The following is a 16788-nucleotide window of genomic DNA, read 5'->3' as shown; positions in this document are numbered from 1 at the left end:
GATAAAATATAACTACCAATCATAGCACGCCAAAGATAAAAACTTCTCATCGTTTCTGTAGCACCACTGTCCATATATCACTGAGTTTCATAGCTTCTTGTTTTCTCTTAAAACTATTACCATGTTTATATATTTCGATGGCTTCTATATATAGCTGTGGATAATAGTTCGTCATAGTATATAAAACTTCAGTTCCGAAAATTTCACTACATGATCACCTTACTGAGGCGCATGTTTTTCCATGGCTGACTTGTCTGTTTTCCTTAGTCAGCAAAGACAAGACAAAAAGTTACAAGATTTCCTGGATCACTGTTCTTTTGTTTCGTATATTACAAACTAACTGGCGAAATATGGGATAAAGATTTTAGTTTTAAGAGATGCTAAAACATTCTCCACAAGTAATATTGAAGTGTATTGTGGGAAGTAACCTACAGAACCAATTCCCCAGTGCTCTTGTAGGAAGGCTTGTTACTCACATTGAAGCTCTGGAATAAATGTTACAGTGGGTAACTGGTACACCAGCTATTCCTTAGGCAACTTCTTGTTGAAAAATGTGGCTATCATCCATCAGAACATAAATGAAAAAAAAGGCTATGCATGATCCTAGAACTGTTGATGAAGTTACAGGTAAACCAGAGATAGATTTAGACTACAGCATAACATAGGAAGGAGTGAACACAGTCCACCAACAGCTGGGAGGTGTGTATTCCATCGCACGGATGACAAGATGATGGCCATTGGGCATAACTTAGGTGCTAATGGGCAGAGCAGGAATCATTACCCAAATCATTTTTCATGAAAATGAGGCAAATCGAAAATAGAAGAGAAAAATTTTCTTGAAATACTTAGGATTTTCCCTTATGAAGCCTCAGCTAGTGGAAAGGGCAAAGATTTTTTCACTTCCAGCCAACATAGCAACTTGCCTTGATAAGTACAAAGAATCTTGCCACAAAGAAAAGAGGACAGTGTGTGACATGTTGTCAAACAAAAAACACTTGTACTACATTAGGTGTGCTCATTCCATAGCTTTGTTTGCAAAGGACATATGAAAATCATGCATACATGTGAGAAGTGTAAAGCAGTTCTTTAAAATTCACAACACAATTAACTGTGCAGTTCCTTAAAATTTGTGATAACTGATACAGTCTCATTATAGAAAGCCTATGTCATGTTATACTGCAATGAAAGAATGTTATTGTACAGCGCATACTTATGAAGAGTATTGTGCCAGATTAATATAAGTCAGCTGCAGAAACAGTGTGAGATAATGAAAGTTTATTTTATTATTGCTTAAGTAAACCATGAGTTAGCTCATATAATGTAACTTTAATCTAATGAGTCATTGCAGACACTTTCTGCAGCAGGTAATTAACACATACTGCACTGGAAGGGTTTGTGATGTAGTCTGTCAAGCCCAGCCATTGTGCAGGAACTCCAGTTAGACAGGTGGTGCTCTGCATATATCAGTGTAAGGAATAACTATTTTTTCATCCCAACTTTAATGGTAGATAGGTAGTTTTTACCCCCACTGTACTTTTTTCCAGACAGTAAGTGTTATGTGTAGCAAGGCTGGTTGACATCAACCCAGCAGTTTAGGAGGAGAAGCTGTACATACATATATACATATATTTTCATAATATACAGAGAAGATATATACTATATTCACTAGAACCAAGAGCGAATGATAAAAATGGATGACCAAAACAGAAATGCCCAGCTCCAAAAAGGCACAAGGCAATGGTGATATTTCCCCTTTCAACAAACCAGACAATTTGTGTATTTTGTTAAAAGTAATATTAAATTTGGACATGGGTTATAAAGTGACATGAGCAGGTCTGGAATTTAGAAGCAGAAAGTGCCCATTCCCATTAGTAGGCACAAACATGCGTTATCTGTTGCAACAGATGGTCCAATAGCAGAAACTATTAGGATGAGGACCTATCACTCTAATGCAAAGAACTGCTGGAGCTAGCAATCAAGATCTATTTGCAGTTTGATGCTTACAATTACATACTTTTATAACAAATATTAAAAGCCACAGATATGAACCAAGATATATACCTTCATATTACTTTCCTGTATTAATTCCATTTGTAGTGCCATTAAAAGCAAAAGTTTTACAAAGCTATTGCCAATATTTGTCAAGTCAAAACAAGTGAAAATGACACTGTTGAAAATCTAATACTGAAACTTATCATGGCAATGAATCAGCACTGAGGTCTGGTCCAGAACACATTAAGTGTCACTCAAGATAACATGTAGTAATATTTTGATTTTGTGTGTCACTATATCAATCAGCTCTTGAGAGAGAAAGTAGAGACTTTGAAAATATGCCATATCACAAGTGATTTTTGCATGACATATGTAGTGATGACATATGTATTGATGACAGGTGAAGGCAAAAGAAAGAGAGTTTTGTGCAAGACTTACTGTTCAGTAGGAAAGTACATTTGGCTACCTTGAATAAATATCAGTTAATGACATCCTTTTCTGTTATTCAAGATGGCTGCACCATAAACACCATTCAAAATGTCAACCGCATGCAACAGAATATTTTTAGCCAGCAGATGCTATATTTGCCAGAACAAAGTGAAAGAGTGAGTCCAGACTGATGCCATGTCAGGATTTAGTACAAATAAGTTCTTTATCTACACTGCAGCTTGTCATGAGAAGTGTGTCCCACAGCAATTCTATAGTGGCACCAGTGCAGCCTATGGGTGAAGCAGAAGGACAGACTTACATCAGCCATGAAGGTAGATCACACAGGAATGTAGTCTGCCTCCACTACTATGCATATTTTGCATTAAAGAAACAATGATGGCAATAAAAGGAAGGTTTGGCAGTGGGACTAAAGGCAGGGTTAAAGGATGTCAATGATAAGATTCACTGATGACATTGTTAGCCTCAGTGAAAGTGAGGAAGAATTACAGGCCTGTTGAACTGAATGAACAGTCTAATGAGCACAGAATATGGATTCACAGTAAACAAAAAGAAAGAAGGAGTAATGGAAGGTGGCAGAAGTGAGGTTACAAAAAACTCTACACTGAAATTGGGGACCATGTAGCAGATAGAGTAAAGGAATTTTGCCATCAAGGAAGCCAAATCACATATGATGGACATAGCAATGAGAATGTTAAAAGTAGACAACTACAGGCAGAGAATGCATTAGTGACTAGACATGACAAAAAAGGAAAAACAGTTCCACAGGGTCACAGACTTGAGCAGTTACACCATTCTTGAAGCGGTATCAACAATGTAGGAAAAGATGTATGGCTACTTACCATATGAAAGCCAATAATATGGAGGAATGAATAATATGGAGGATGTTGTGTGATGAACTGGTAAGTAATAGTAGGCAAAACTCACTTATTCACAGGTTGCTACAGTTTTGCAATACATCAGGTATTTAAATTGACATTGTTCCACATTTATAGTTATTACACATTTTTCATACCACGTCCGTACTTTGTCAGTATCTGATTGCATAGTGTTGTATTGTGTAATGGATCATACAACTTCATGGGTAATCACATCATCTACAAAAAGTATGAGACTATCACCACTAGTGTACTACTTCTAATGACCCTACACACCTAAAATTGCTTTTTTATTTGTGGATGACTCACTGCCCAATATAATACATGTTCTGTCTGTCAGAAGATCCTCAGTCCAGCTTTGGCCCTTGTTAGAAATCAAACGTGAATGAATATTCTTGGGAAGCTATTGATATAATACTGAACAAAAGGTCTAGAAATATTAGATTCTCGATTTACCTTGAAGCATTTGGAGATACACTCCTGGAAATGGAAAAAAGAACACATTGACACCGGTGTGTCAGACCCACCATACTTGCTCCGGACACTGCGAGAGGGCTGTACAAGCAATGATCACACGCACGGCACAGCGGACACACCAGGAACCGCGGTGTTGGCCGTCAAATGGCGCTAGCTGCGCAGCATTTGTGCGCCGCCGCCGTCAGTGTCAGCCAGTTTGCCGTGGCATACGGAGCTCCATCGCAGTCTTTAACACTGGTAGCATGCCGCGACAGCATGGACGTGAACCGTATGTGCAGTTGACGGACTTTGAGCGAGGGCGTATAGTGGGCATGCGGGAGGCCGGATGGATGTACCGCCGAATTGCTCAACACGTGGAGTGTGAGGTCTCCACAGTACATCTATGTTGTCGCCAGTGGTCGGCGGAAGGTGCACGTGCCCGTCGACCTGGGACCGGACCTCAGCGACGCACGGATGCACGCCAAGACCGTAGGATCCTACGCAGTGCCGTAGGTGACCGCACCGCCACTTCCCAGCAAATTAGGGACACTGTTGCTCCTGGGGTATCGGCGAGGACCATTCGCAACCGTCTCCATGAAGCTGGGCTACGGTCCCGCACACCGTTAGACCGTCTTCCGCTCACGCCCCAACATCGTGCAGCCCGCCTCCAGTGGTGTCGCGACAGACGTGAATGGAGGGACGAATGGAGACGTGTCGTCTTCAGCGATGAGAGTCGCTTCTGCCTTGGTGCCAATGATGGTCGTATGCGTGTTTGGCGCCGTGCAGGTGAGCGCCACAATCAGGACTGCATACGACCGAGGCACACAGGGCCAACACCCGGCATCATGGTGTGGGGAGCGATCTCCTACACTGGCCGTACACCTCTGGTGATCGTCGAAGGAACACTGAATAATGCACGGTACATCCAAACCGTCATCGAACCCATCGTTCTACCATTCCTAGACCAGCAAGGGAACTTGCTGTTCCAACAGGACAATGCACGTCCGCATGTATCCCGTGCCACCCAACGTGCTCTAGAAGGTGTAAGTCAACTACCCTGGCCAGCAAGATCTCCGGATCTGTCCCCCATTGAGCATGTTTGGGACTGGATGAAGCGTCGTCTCACGCAGTCTGTACGTCCAGCACGAACGCTGGTCCAACTGAGGCGCCAGGTGGAAATGGCATGGCAAGCCGTTCCACAGGGCTACATCCAGCATCTCTACGATCGTCTCCATGGGAGAATAGCAGCCTGCATTGCTGCGAAAGGTGGATATACACTATACTAGTGCCGACATTGTGCATGCTCTGTTGCCTGTGTCTGTGGTTCTGTCAGTGTGATCATGTGATGTATCTGACCCCAGGAATGTGTCAATAAAGTTTCCCCTTCCTGGGACAATGAATTCACGGTGTTCTTATTTCAATTTCCAGGAGTGTATATTATTGTTGTGTAACATGTAGGCCCTACACTTATGATTAGCATGAAATTGGTTTTTAACAATCCACACTGGCTTCCATAATACCTTTTTTAGATAAATCATTATGCATTGATTTTTAAACTATTAAAATATCACTAAATAACTCTTGTTTCAGAGGCTAGAGAGAGACAATATTTATACTGTTTTGTGTTTTTATACACAACACATCAATTAGCTCTAAGTGAGCGGTTTCTGATTCTTACTATTGTTCATGTGCAGGAAAATTAGCAGACAACACACCCAGTTTTGTTATTTCTCTCCCTTTACGATTCCCCCCCCCCCCCCCCCCCCCCCACACACACACACTTCCCCACCTGTCCCCTCCACTCTAACATCCAGCACTTCACTGTTGAGATTACACAAACCCTTAGCCTTCACCAACATAGTCCTGCAAAACCATACCAACCAAGCCCAAACCTACTTGCAGTACCTACTCTCAATGTGCAATATTCTCCTGCTATGCAATCCCAAATTCCAGGAACCCATAACACACAATGAAACTCTTTGCCCTGCAGGAACTCGAGCAACATGCACAATGCCACCTCACAAAGTTTTCCATTCTGCTCACTTCCTACTCCCACCTTGGAGTAGCATCACCTCTACAACAACCTACAAACCTTCCCCACATCTCTTCAAAGCTGACCAACTCTGCCTCACCCCCCAAAATTTTTCCCACCACCACACAGAATTTAGAACTTAAACAGACCCACAATGCAGTCATAAGGATTTCCTCCAGAAGCCTTATCCCCACAGAAACATCACTCTTTTCGAAAGACTTCACGTTTTGTCCCATTCACAAATTCAATTATGTTGGACCTTCTCTCCTTGTCCCAGCCCCTACAGTGGAAACACTGCCTTATCGCAGTCTGGGGGTCTCACCCCGCTGGAGGTTCGAGTCCTCACTCGGGCATGCATGTGTGTGTTGTTTATAGTGTAAGTAGTTTAATTAGTGTAGGTTTAGGGACCGATAAGCTGAGCAGTTTGGTCCCATAAGACCTTACCGTAAATTGCCATGTTTTCTGAATTGCCTAGGTGGGAACTTTCCCTGCAATACATGCTACGTTTGCATAATCCTCCTGGTTTCAATCTTTGGTAGTCACTCTCCTCACCCATCCAACCCCTCCCTGTTCCCACTGCAGCACTCTAGCACTACACAGCCATTATTCCACCACCACACTCAGTCTTTTTATTTTTCTCCCTTTCCAATTCTTACCTCCCGCCTTCCCATCTGTCCCCTGCCCTCTGTCTAACTTGCAGCACTTCACTGTCCACCACCCCAACCATACTATCCCTGTCCTTCCCCAACACTAGATCGCGTGTTCCTGCACCCAGTTGCCATACTAACCATGTACTGGTGCTACTGCTCACAGTGTGGTTTCAGTTGCCTGTGTGTGTGAGATGTGCTTGCATGAATGTGTGTGTGTGTGTGTGTGTGTGTGTGTGTGTGTGTGTGTGTGTGTGTGTGTGTTGTTAACAAAGTCCTTAATGGCTGAGAGTTTTTACTGTGAGAGTCTTTTTGTTGTGGCTATCTGCGACTCAGCATCACCACTGTACGGTGAGTAGCAACGTTCCTTCTCATGACACTGTTACATTCCATTCGCGGTTTTTTATTGTCTGATTTTTGTCTGACAGCTTTCCTTTGATCCTAACCCAGGGCTGATTTCCTTTGCTGCTATTTTATTTTGCATCACTATACTCAAGGTCCATCCTTATTTCTCTCCTTTCTGTGTTTCTCTTGTTGCCTTAAAAATCACATTGCATGCTCTAATTAAGAGACACACTGTATTAACTGTCTCGGCTGCACACTAGATCGCGTGTTAAGATCACGCTGATTGATGGTGCAGCATCTTATGTCCCACTTTATTCCTGATAATTAAATTAATCCTGTACTTTCAAACTGATCACTCTTCTTGCATCGTTTTCCATATTGTTATGTGTTAACTCCCACACCTTTCTGGTGCCACACGATCTTATGTCTCATCCTACATACCCCTTCCCACACCCCACACTTTGTCTGTTCTATCCCAGTTCCCACTCACTAATTCCACCTCATCCAGCCACATCTGGCATCCCCTCCTTCACACTTATCCACCCTCAGACCTGCTACCCACAGTAATATATATAGGTCTTACTAGTTACGTTATTTACATAATTTTTCACATTTCTTCCACTACTATGGATCCTTGCACCTTCTATCTGCGACAATACAGAAGTTTCCTCATCCCTAGCCAGATCCCAGTCCCACATATTGTTCCTTCGTTGCTGCTTGGCTGATGGAATCCCCCCCTCAATGGTTTTCCCATAAAATTACCCATATCTGGCTGTCACCCCTCCTTCCACAATGACCTCTACCAATCAGATTCTGCCCATCATTAGCACTCACCAACCTAGTCCTGCAAAACCATATAAACCAAGACCAAACCTCCTTCTAGTACCTCCTCTCAATGTGCAATATTCTCCTGCTATGCAATACGAAATTCCTGGGACCTATAACACGCATTGAAACTCTTGCCCTACAGGAACTTGAGCAACATGCACAACGCCACCTCAAAAAGCTCTCCACCCTGCTCACTTCCTACTCCCACCTTGGAGTAGCACTGTCCATTAACTCTACAACAACCTACAAACCTTCCCCACATCCCCTCAAAGCTGACAATCTCTGCCTTGCAGACCTACTGCCATTACCCCACCCTCCAAAACTCTCTCCCTCCACCATACAGAATCCAGAACCTAAACAGACCCACAATGCAGTCATGAGCCTTTCCTCCAGAAGCCTTATCCCCACAGAAATATCAGTCTTTTCGAAAGGCTTCACATTTTGCACCACTCCCAAATTTAATTATGCAGGACATTCTATCCTTGTCCCAGTCCCTACAGTGGAAGCACTTTTATCAATAGCTTCCCGAGAATATTCATTCATGTCTGATTTCTAACACGGGCCACACCTGGACTGAGGATCTTGTTAGAAATCAGACGTGAATGAATATTCTTGGGAGGCTATTGATATAGTACTGAACAAAAGGTCTAGAAATATTAGATTCTCCAATCACCTTGATGCATTTGGAGATATATTATTGTTGTGTAACATGTAGGCCATACACTTATGATTAGCATGAAATTGGTTTTTAACAATCCACACTGGCTTCCATAATACCTTTTTTAGATATATCATTATGCACTGATTTTTGAACTTTTAAAATATCAACTATATATCTCTTGTTTCAGAGGCTAGAGAGAGACGATTTTACACTGTTTTGTGTTTTTATACACAATACATCAATTAGCTGGAAATGTGCGGTTCCTGATTCTTACTATTGTTCACGTGCAGGAAAATTAGCATATGGTCTACTTTCAGTATAACTGCAAATAATTTGTATTTGAAGAATAATTCAATAAATAAAACTGACTATAAGAATAAGACACAGAAAGATCACAGCATTACAAAGACCACCTTGTGGCTTAGGTGGAACAGTCATCTAAAGCGGAGGCTGCTGATAGAACTCCTGATCACCATCTAGAATTTTTTGCTGTGAGAAATACTGAAAAAGGATCCCTACTCATTCTTTTGAGACCAAGTGACAAATTGCTTGAATAAATATGATGTAGTGTTTAACACACTAGCCACCTAAGTTAAGCCAAATAAAAAGTTGTACCAGGCCAAAAGTCAGAGAACATACATATTACAGAAAAAATAAGACAAAGAACTCAGAAAAAGAAGATTTCAATAATGTTTCATAATATAGCAATAAGACAATAACAGTAACATATGTATTAGTCCATAATTGTCTAGGGGTACATAACCAGCAGCAGCAAACACAAACAACATAAATTTGTAAAATATGAAAATTCCAGCAGGTAAATATTATGAACATCTTTATTTTTAGACTTAGGCCATACATACAAAAGTCAATCTCTAGCTGGTAACCAAAAATTAGGGAGAGGGAAGCAGACAAAGAGAGGGAGATCAAAGGAATGAAAGAGAGAGTTTAAGAAGGGTCGAGAGAGGAAGAGTGAGAAGGGTGGAGTGATGGGGTTAAGGAGAGAGAAGTGGCATAGAGAAGGGTAGAGGATGAGAGGGAGGGGGTTACGGATGAAGAAGAAGCAGAAGGGGGAGAGGGGATATCAATGAGTATGGAGGGAAAAGGAAAGATAAATGAAGTGGAGGGCAAGAGAGAAAAAGAGAAACAGGGAGAAGAGAGTAAAAAGTAATGATGCAACGGAAGAGGATGATGAGGAGGAAGAGAGGAAGACGAAGGAGGAGAGGATGAGAAAGAGAGGGAGGCAGGGTGAGCAGGTGAGTTAGGAATGAAAGGCAGAATGATACAGGGGGGGGGGGGGGGGGGCTGAAGTAGAAATGGAGAGAAAGGAGAAAGAAAGGGAGAGTAAAGAAAGGTGAGGGAAGAGCAAGTGAGAGAGAAACATTGAGGAAGACAATGGAAAAACAGAGTGAGAGAGAGGGCAGAAGAGAGAGAAAGTGAACATGGAGTAAGGGAGAGGGTGGGAGGGAAGAGGAGAAGTGAAAGGAGAAGGTGAAAGAGAGAGGGCTTGAGTAGGTGTGGGTGTGTGTGTGTGGGGGGGGGGGGGGGGAGGAGGGGGGGATGGAATAGATGAGAAGTGTGAAGAGAATTAAGGCAAGAAGACTGGGGTGAGTGACGGACCTAGGTTGTAATAAATTATAGATATTTTTGTTGTTGCATTGATGAAGATGTAATATCATCATAAGATTATCAAAAATGTTAAAAATGGCCACAATTTAGTAAGGAGCTCGGTGTTCTTGAGTTAGTTGACAGGCAAACTTTCCATTCATTCAAGTCTTGGAATAAGATGCTTTCGCTAGTCACTATGCAAGTTCACTGTATTATGTGATCAGAGTTAACATTCATCTAGAAAACCCTGGATATGTCCTACATTTTAACCTGCTGACTGACATCTGGAAAAAACTCTAGAATGATGCTGACCATCTTGCAGTCTGAAGAACTTTATTAAACATGTATATGCCTTCAGTCCCTGTGCTTATTATTTGACTACAGCACTAAATGTAACTGACCATCTTGCAGTCTGAAGAACTTTATTAAACATGTATATGCCTTCAGTCCCTGTGCTTATTTGACTACAGCACAAAATGTAACTCCAAAATATTACGTTGTCTTCAAATTAAGCCTTAGTTAAAATAATAACCAATCTGAAATAATTCTGCACCATATCAATGACACTCTACTTCATGTCAAACAATGGAAAACCCAGGATGGAATGTAACAGTATTAAGAGAAAGAAAGTTGCTACTCACCATATGGAGGGAGATGCTGAGTCGCAGATAGGCACAACAAAAAGACTCTCATAATTACAGCTTTCAGTCATTAAGGCCTTCGTTAACCCCCCCCCCCCCCCCCACACACACACACACACACACACACACACACACACACACACACACACACACACACACACGCACGCACAACTGCAGTCTCAGGCAACTGAAACCACATTTCAAGTAGCAACACCAGTACATGATGGGAGTGATCAATGGGTGGGAGTAAGGAGGCTGGGTGGAGAAGGGGATGGCAGACAGTGACTTGCTGCAAGTTAGATGGAGGGCAGGGGAGAGATGCACAAAGGAAGAGAAGTAAAAATACTGGGTGTGGTGGTGGAATGACAGTTGTGTACTGTGAAATGGGAGCAGGGAGGGGCTGAAGAGTGAGAACAGTGAGTAATGAAGGTCGAGGCCAGGAGGATTATGGGAATGTAGCACATATTGCAGTGAAAGTTCCCACCTCCACAATTCAGAAAAGTTGGTGTTGGTGGGAAGGATCCATATGACACAGGCTGTTAATCAGTCACTGACATGAAGGATATCATGTTTGGCAGTGTGTTCAGCAACAGGGTGGTCCACTTGTTTCTTGGCCACAGTTTGTCAGTGGCCATTCATGCACACAGACAGCTTGTTGATTGTCATGCCTACATAGAACGTAGCACAGTGGTTGCACTTTGCTTGTAGATCACATGACTGGTTTCACAGGTAGCCCTGCCTTTGATGGGATAGGTGATGTTAGTGACCAGACTGGAGTAGGTGGTATGGGACAGGTCTTGCTCCTAGGTCTATTACAGGGCTATGAGCCATGAGGTAAGGGATTGGGAGCAGGGATTGAGTGTGAATTGATGAGTATATTGTGTAGGTTTGGTGGATGGCAGAATACCATGAGAAGGATAGCACGCAGAGCATATAACATTTCAGGGCACGACGAGAGGTAACTGAAACCCCAGCGGAGAATGTAATGCAGTTGCTCCAGTCCTGGATGGTACTGAGTTATGAATGGAATGCTTCTCTGTGGTCAAACGGTGGAAATTTGGGAGGTTTTTGTGCAAGGTTTGGGAGGATAATTATGGTCAGTGAAGGCTTCAATGAGACCCTTCCTATATTGGAAGAGGGTCTGCACACTGCTGCAGATGCAATGACCATGGGTGGCTAGGCTGTACGGAAGGGACTTCTTGGAATGTAACAGGTGGCAGCTGTCAAAGTGGATGTACTGCTGGTGGTTAGTAGGTTTGATAGGGACTGAAGTACTGATGAAGCCATCTTTGAGGTGGAGGTCAACATCTAGGAAGTTGGCTTGTTGGGTTGAATAGGACCGAATGAAGCAAATGGGGGGAGAAGTTGTCGACGGTTTGGAGGAATGTGGAAAGGGTGTCCTCACCTTCGATCCAGAAAGCAGAGATGTCATCAATGAATCTGAACCAGGGGAGGGGTTTAGGATTCTGGGTTTTTAGGAAGGATTCCTTTAGATAAACCATGAATATGTTGACATAGGATGGTGCCATGTGGGTGCCCATAGTCACAACCCAGGTTTGTTTGCCTTCAAAGGAGAAGTAATTGTGGATGTTGATATAGTTCATCATAGTGACTAGAATGGAGGATGTTCATTGCTTTGGAATCTGTCAGGCATTGGGATGGGTAGTGTTCAATAGCGGTAAGTCCATGGGCATTAGGAATGTTCGTGTACAGGAACTGCAGTTCTTTCTCAGGATGTAAGGTTAGTTTGCATGTAGTGAGATTAAGAAATTCTGGAAAGTTAACAGCGTGTGGTTTGGAGGCAGTGGCAGTGGATCATGGTTGGATGGAGGAGGGAAATGAGTTAGGCAATGTTCTATATTGGTCTTTGATTGAGTCTAATTGGTAGGGTTGGTGGCGAAAAAGTGTTTCCACTGTAGAGACTGGGTCGAGGAGAGAAGGTCCTGCATAATTAAATTTGGGAGTGGGGCAAAACATGAAGCCTTTCGATATGACTGATATTTCTGTGGGGATAAGGCTTCTGGAGGAAAGGCTCATGACTACATTGTGGGTCTGTTTAGGTTCTAGATTCCGTGTGGTGGTGGGAGAGTTTTGGAGGGTGGGGTAAATGGCAGGCAGTTTGTCAGCTATGAGGGGATGTGGGGAAGGTTTGTAGGCTGTTGTAGAGTTAATTGACAGTGCTACTCCAAAGTGGGAGTAGGAAGTGAGCAGGGTGGAGAGCTTTTTGAGGTGGCGTTGTGCATGTTGCTCAAGTTCCTGTAGGGCAAGAGTTTCAATGTGTGTTATAGGTTCCAGGAATTTGGTATTGCATAGCAGGAGAATTTTGCACATTGAGAGGAGGTACTAGAAGGAGGTATGGGCTTGGTTTATATGGTTTTGCAGGACTATGTTGGTGAGTGCTAAGGATTGGCAGAATCTGAACAGGTAGAGGTCATTGTGGAAGGAGGGGTGACAGCCAGAGATGGGTAATTTAATGGGAAGACCATCGAGGAGGGGATTCCATCAGCCAAGCAACAACGAAGGAACAATATCTGGGACAGGGATCTGGCTAGGGATAAGAAAACTTTTCTGTATTGTCGCAGATGGAGGGTGCAGGGATCCATAGTGGTGGAAAAAAATGTGAAAAATTATGTAAATAATGTAGAATTAAGTGCGAATAATTTCACAAAAATATACCCATATACGTGTGAAAATTCACGAAAAGGATGAAATGGGTGTGAAAGGGGGACCAAGATTAAACCTGAGTGAGTTGATGATAGCGAAAGTCACTAAACTTGGCTAGAAGTCACATGGATCAGAGTAAATAATAAGTAATTGAAATATTTATATTACTGTGGGTAGCAGGTCTGAGGGTTTATATATGTGTAAAGAAGGGGACGGCAGATGTGGCTAGATGAGATGGAATTAGTGAGTGGGAACTGGGATAGAACAAACTTAGTGTGGGGTGTGGGAAGGGGTCTGTAGGATGGTGGTGGTGGTGGTGGTGGTGGTGGTGGTGGTGGTTAGTGTTTAACGTCCCGTCGACAACGAGGTCATTAGAGACGGAGCGCAAGCTCGGGTTAGGGAAGGATTGGGAAGGAAATCGGTCGTGCCCTTTCAAAGGAACCATCCCGGCATTTGCCTGAAACGATTTAGGGAAATCACGGAAAACCTAAATCAGGATGGCCGGAGACAGGATTGAACCATCGTCCTCCCGAATGCGAGTCCAGTGTGCTAACCACTGCGCCACCTCGCTCGGTTGTAGGATGAGACATAAGATCGTGTGGCACCAGAAAGGTGTGGGAGTTAACACATAACAATATGGGAAATGATGCAAGAAGAGTGATCAGTTTGAAAGTATAGGATTAATTACATCAGCAGGAATAAAGTGGGACATAAGATGCTGCACCAGCAATCAGCATGATCTTGTAGCTGTCTGCCGTGCGCAGCTCTTAAGTAGAGCATGGAGTATGATTTTTAAAGCGGTAAGAGAAACACAGGAAAGAAGAGGAAGAAGCATGGACCTTGAGTATAGTGATGCTAAAGAAAATAGCAGCAAAGGAAGTCAGCCCTGCGTTAGGTTCAAAGGAAAGCTGTCAGACAAAAATCAAAGAATAAAAAATCGCGAATGGAATGTAACAGTGTCATGAGAACGAACATTGCTACTCATCATATAGCAGAGATGCTGAGTCGCAGATAGCCACAACAAAAAGACTCTCACAATAAAAACTCTCAGCCATTAACGACTTCGTTAACAACGGTGGCGGACAGTGAAGTGCTGCAAGTTAGACAGAGGGCAGGGGACAGATGGGGAGGGGGGAGGGAAGTATTGGAAAGGGAGAGAAATAAAAAGACTGGGTGTGGTGGTGGAATGATGGCTGTGTAGTGCTGGAGTGCTGCAATGGGAACAGGGAGGTGCTGGATGGGCGAGGAGAGTGACTACCAAAGATTGAGACCAGGAGGATTATGCAAAAGTAGCATGTATTGCAGGGAAATTTCCCACCTAGGCAATTCAGAAAACATGGAAATTTGCAGTAAGGTCTTATGGGACCAAATTGCTCAGGTCATTGGTCCCTAAACCTACACACTAATTAATCTAACTTATACTAACTTTGGCTGTAGACAACACACGTCCATGCCCGAGGGAGGACTCAAACCTCTAGCAGGGTGAGCTTCACAGACCGTGATAAGGCACCTTAGACTACGTAGCTACTCCACATGGTGTGCAATTCAGAAAAGCCATATAATACAGGCTGTTAAGCAGTCATTGAAATGAAGGATATCATGTTTGGCGGTGTGTTCAGCAGCAGGATGGTCCACTTGTTTCTTGGCCACCGTTTGTCTGTGGCCATTCAGGCAGACAGACAGACAACTTTTTGGTTGTCATGCCTACATAGAATGAAGCACAGTGGTTGCCACTTAGCTTGTAGGTCACATGACTGCTTTCACATTTAGCCCTGCCTTTGATGGGATAGGTGGTGTTACTGGCCGGACTGGAGCAGATGGTGCAGGTGTTCCATGAATCTGAACCAGGTGAGGGGTTTAGGATTCTGACTTTTTAGGAAGGATTCCTCTAGATGGACCATGAATAGGTTGGTGTAGGATGGTGCCATGTGGATGCCCACAGTTGTATCCTGGATTTGTTTGCAGGTAAAGCTTTCAAAGGAGAAGTAATTGTGGGTGAGTATATAGATGATCATGGTGACTAGGAAGGAGGTTGTTGGTTTGGCATCTGTTGTGTGCTGGTAAACGTAGTGTTCAATAGCGGTAAGACCATGGACATTAGGAATGCTGATGTACAGGGATGTGCCATCAATAGTAAAGAGCAGGCACTGTATGGTAAAGGGACAAGAACTGTGAAGAGTTGGTGGAGGAAATGGTTGGTACCTTTTATATAGGAGGGTACGTTCTGGGTTAATATATTGAAGGTGTTGGTCTACAAGAGCAGAGATTTTCTCTGTGGGGGCACAGTAACCAGTCACAATGGGGCATCCTGGGTGTTTAGGTGTATGGACTTTAGGAAGCATGTAGAAGGTAGGAGCCCGGGGAATGGTAGGGATGAGTAGAAAGATGGACTCCAGGGAGAGGTTCTGGGATGGGCATAAGGATTTGAGTAGAGACTGGATATGCTGCTGGATTACTAAAATGGGTTCACTGTGGCAAGGTTTGTAGGAGGAAGTATCTGACAGCTGGTGGAGTCCTTCCGCCAAGTAATCCTTGTGGTTCAAACCAACAGTAGTGAAGCCTTTTTCCGCAGGTAGGATTATAAGGTCGGGATCAGTTTTTAGATGGAGGACTGCAATTCTTTCTGTGAATATAAGGTTAGTTTGCATGTTGAGGGATTTGGTTCGAGATTAAGAAATTCTGCAAAGTTAACAGGGTGTGGTTTGGGGGCAGTGGTGGTGGATCATGGTTGGATGGAGAAGTGAACTAAGTTACGTAAGGTTCAATATTGTTCTTTGATTGAATCTGATTGGTGGGGTTGTTGATGAAAAAGTGTTTCCACTTTAAGGACTGGGAGAAGGAGAGAAGGTCCTGCATAACTGAATTTGGGAGTGGGGCAAAACGTGAAGCCTTTCGAAAAGAGTGATGTTTCTATGGGGATAAGGTTTCTTGAGGGAAGGCTCATGACTGCATTGTGGGTCTGTTTAAGTTCTAAATTCTATGTGGTGGTGGGAAGGATTTTTGGAGGGTGGGGCAAATGTAGTAGGTCTGTGAGGCAGAGTTGGTCAGCTAAGAAGATATGTGGGGAAGGTTTGTAGGTTGTTGTAGAGGTGATGGACAGTGAAACTCCAAGAAGTGAGCAGGATGGAAAGCTTTCTGAGGTGGCATTGTGCATGTTGCTGAGGTTCCTGCAGGGCAAAGAGTTTCATTGTGTGTTGTGGGTTCCAGGAATTTGGTGTTGCATAGCAGGAGAATTTTGCACATTGAGAGTATTATTAGATGAATCAACAGATGTAACCATCAGGAAATATCTCGGGATCATCATAAGATATTTCAGTTCAAATTTTTAAAAAAGGTAGTGTCGCATGTTTAGCTTTGCAGCCCCTAGAGTGTTCTGAAGCCGTTGGAATGGTATCGGCACTTTTACAGTGTATAAAAGCTGAGGGCCTCAAACTACAAAATTTAATTGCAATAGGAACCGATAATGCAGCTGTTATGACTGGTTCCAGCCACAGCGTGTATACAATCCTGAAAACGCAGCACAATCTTCCACATCTCATTTTGATACCTTGTGTATGTTACTCATTACAGTTGGCAGTAACGCATGCAT

Source organism: Schistocerca gregaria, chromosome 3, assembly GCF_023897955.1.
Source record: "Schistocerca gregaria isolate iqSchGreg1 chromosome 3, iqSchGreg1.2, whole genome shotgun sequence".
Classification (NCBI taxonomy): domain Eukaryota; kingdom Metazoa; phylum Arthropoda; class Insecta; order Orthoptera; family Acrididae; genus Schistocerca; species Schistocerca gregaria.
The sequence above is the reverse complement of the archived record's forward strand: the minus strand, read 5'-3'. Positions refer to the sequence as shown.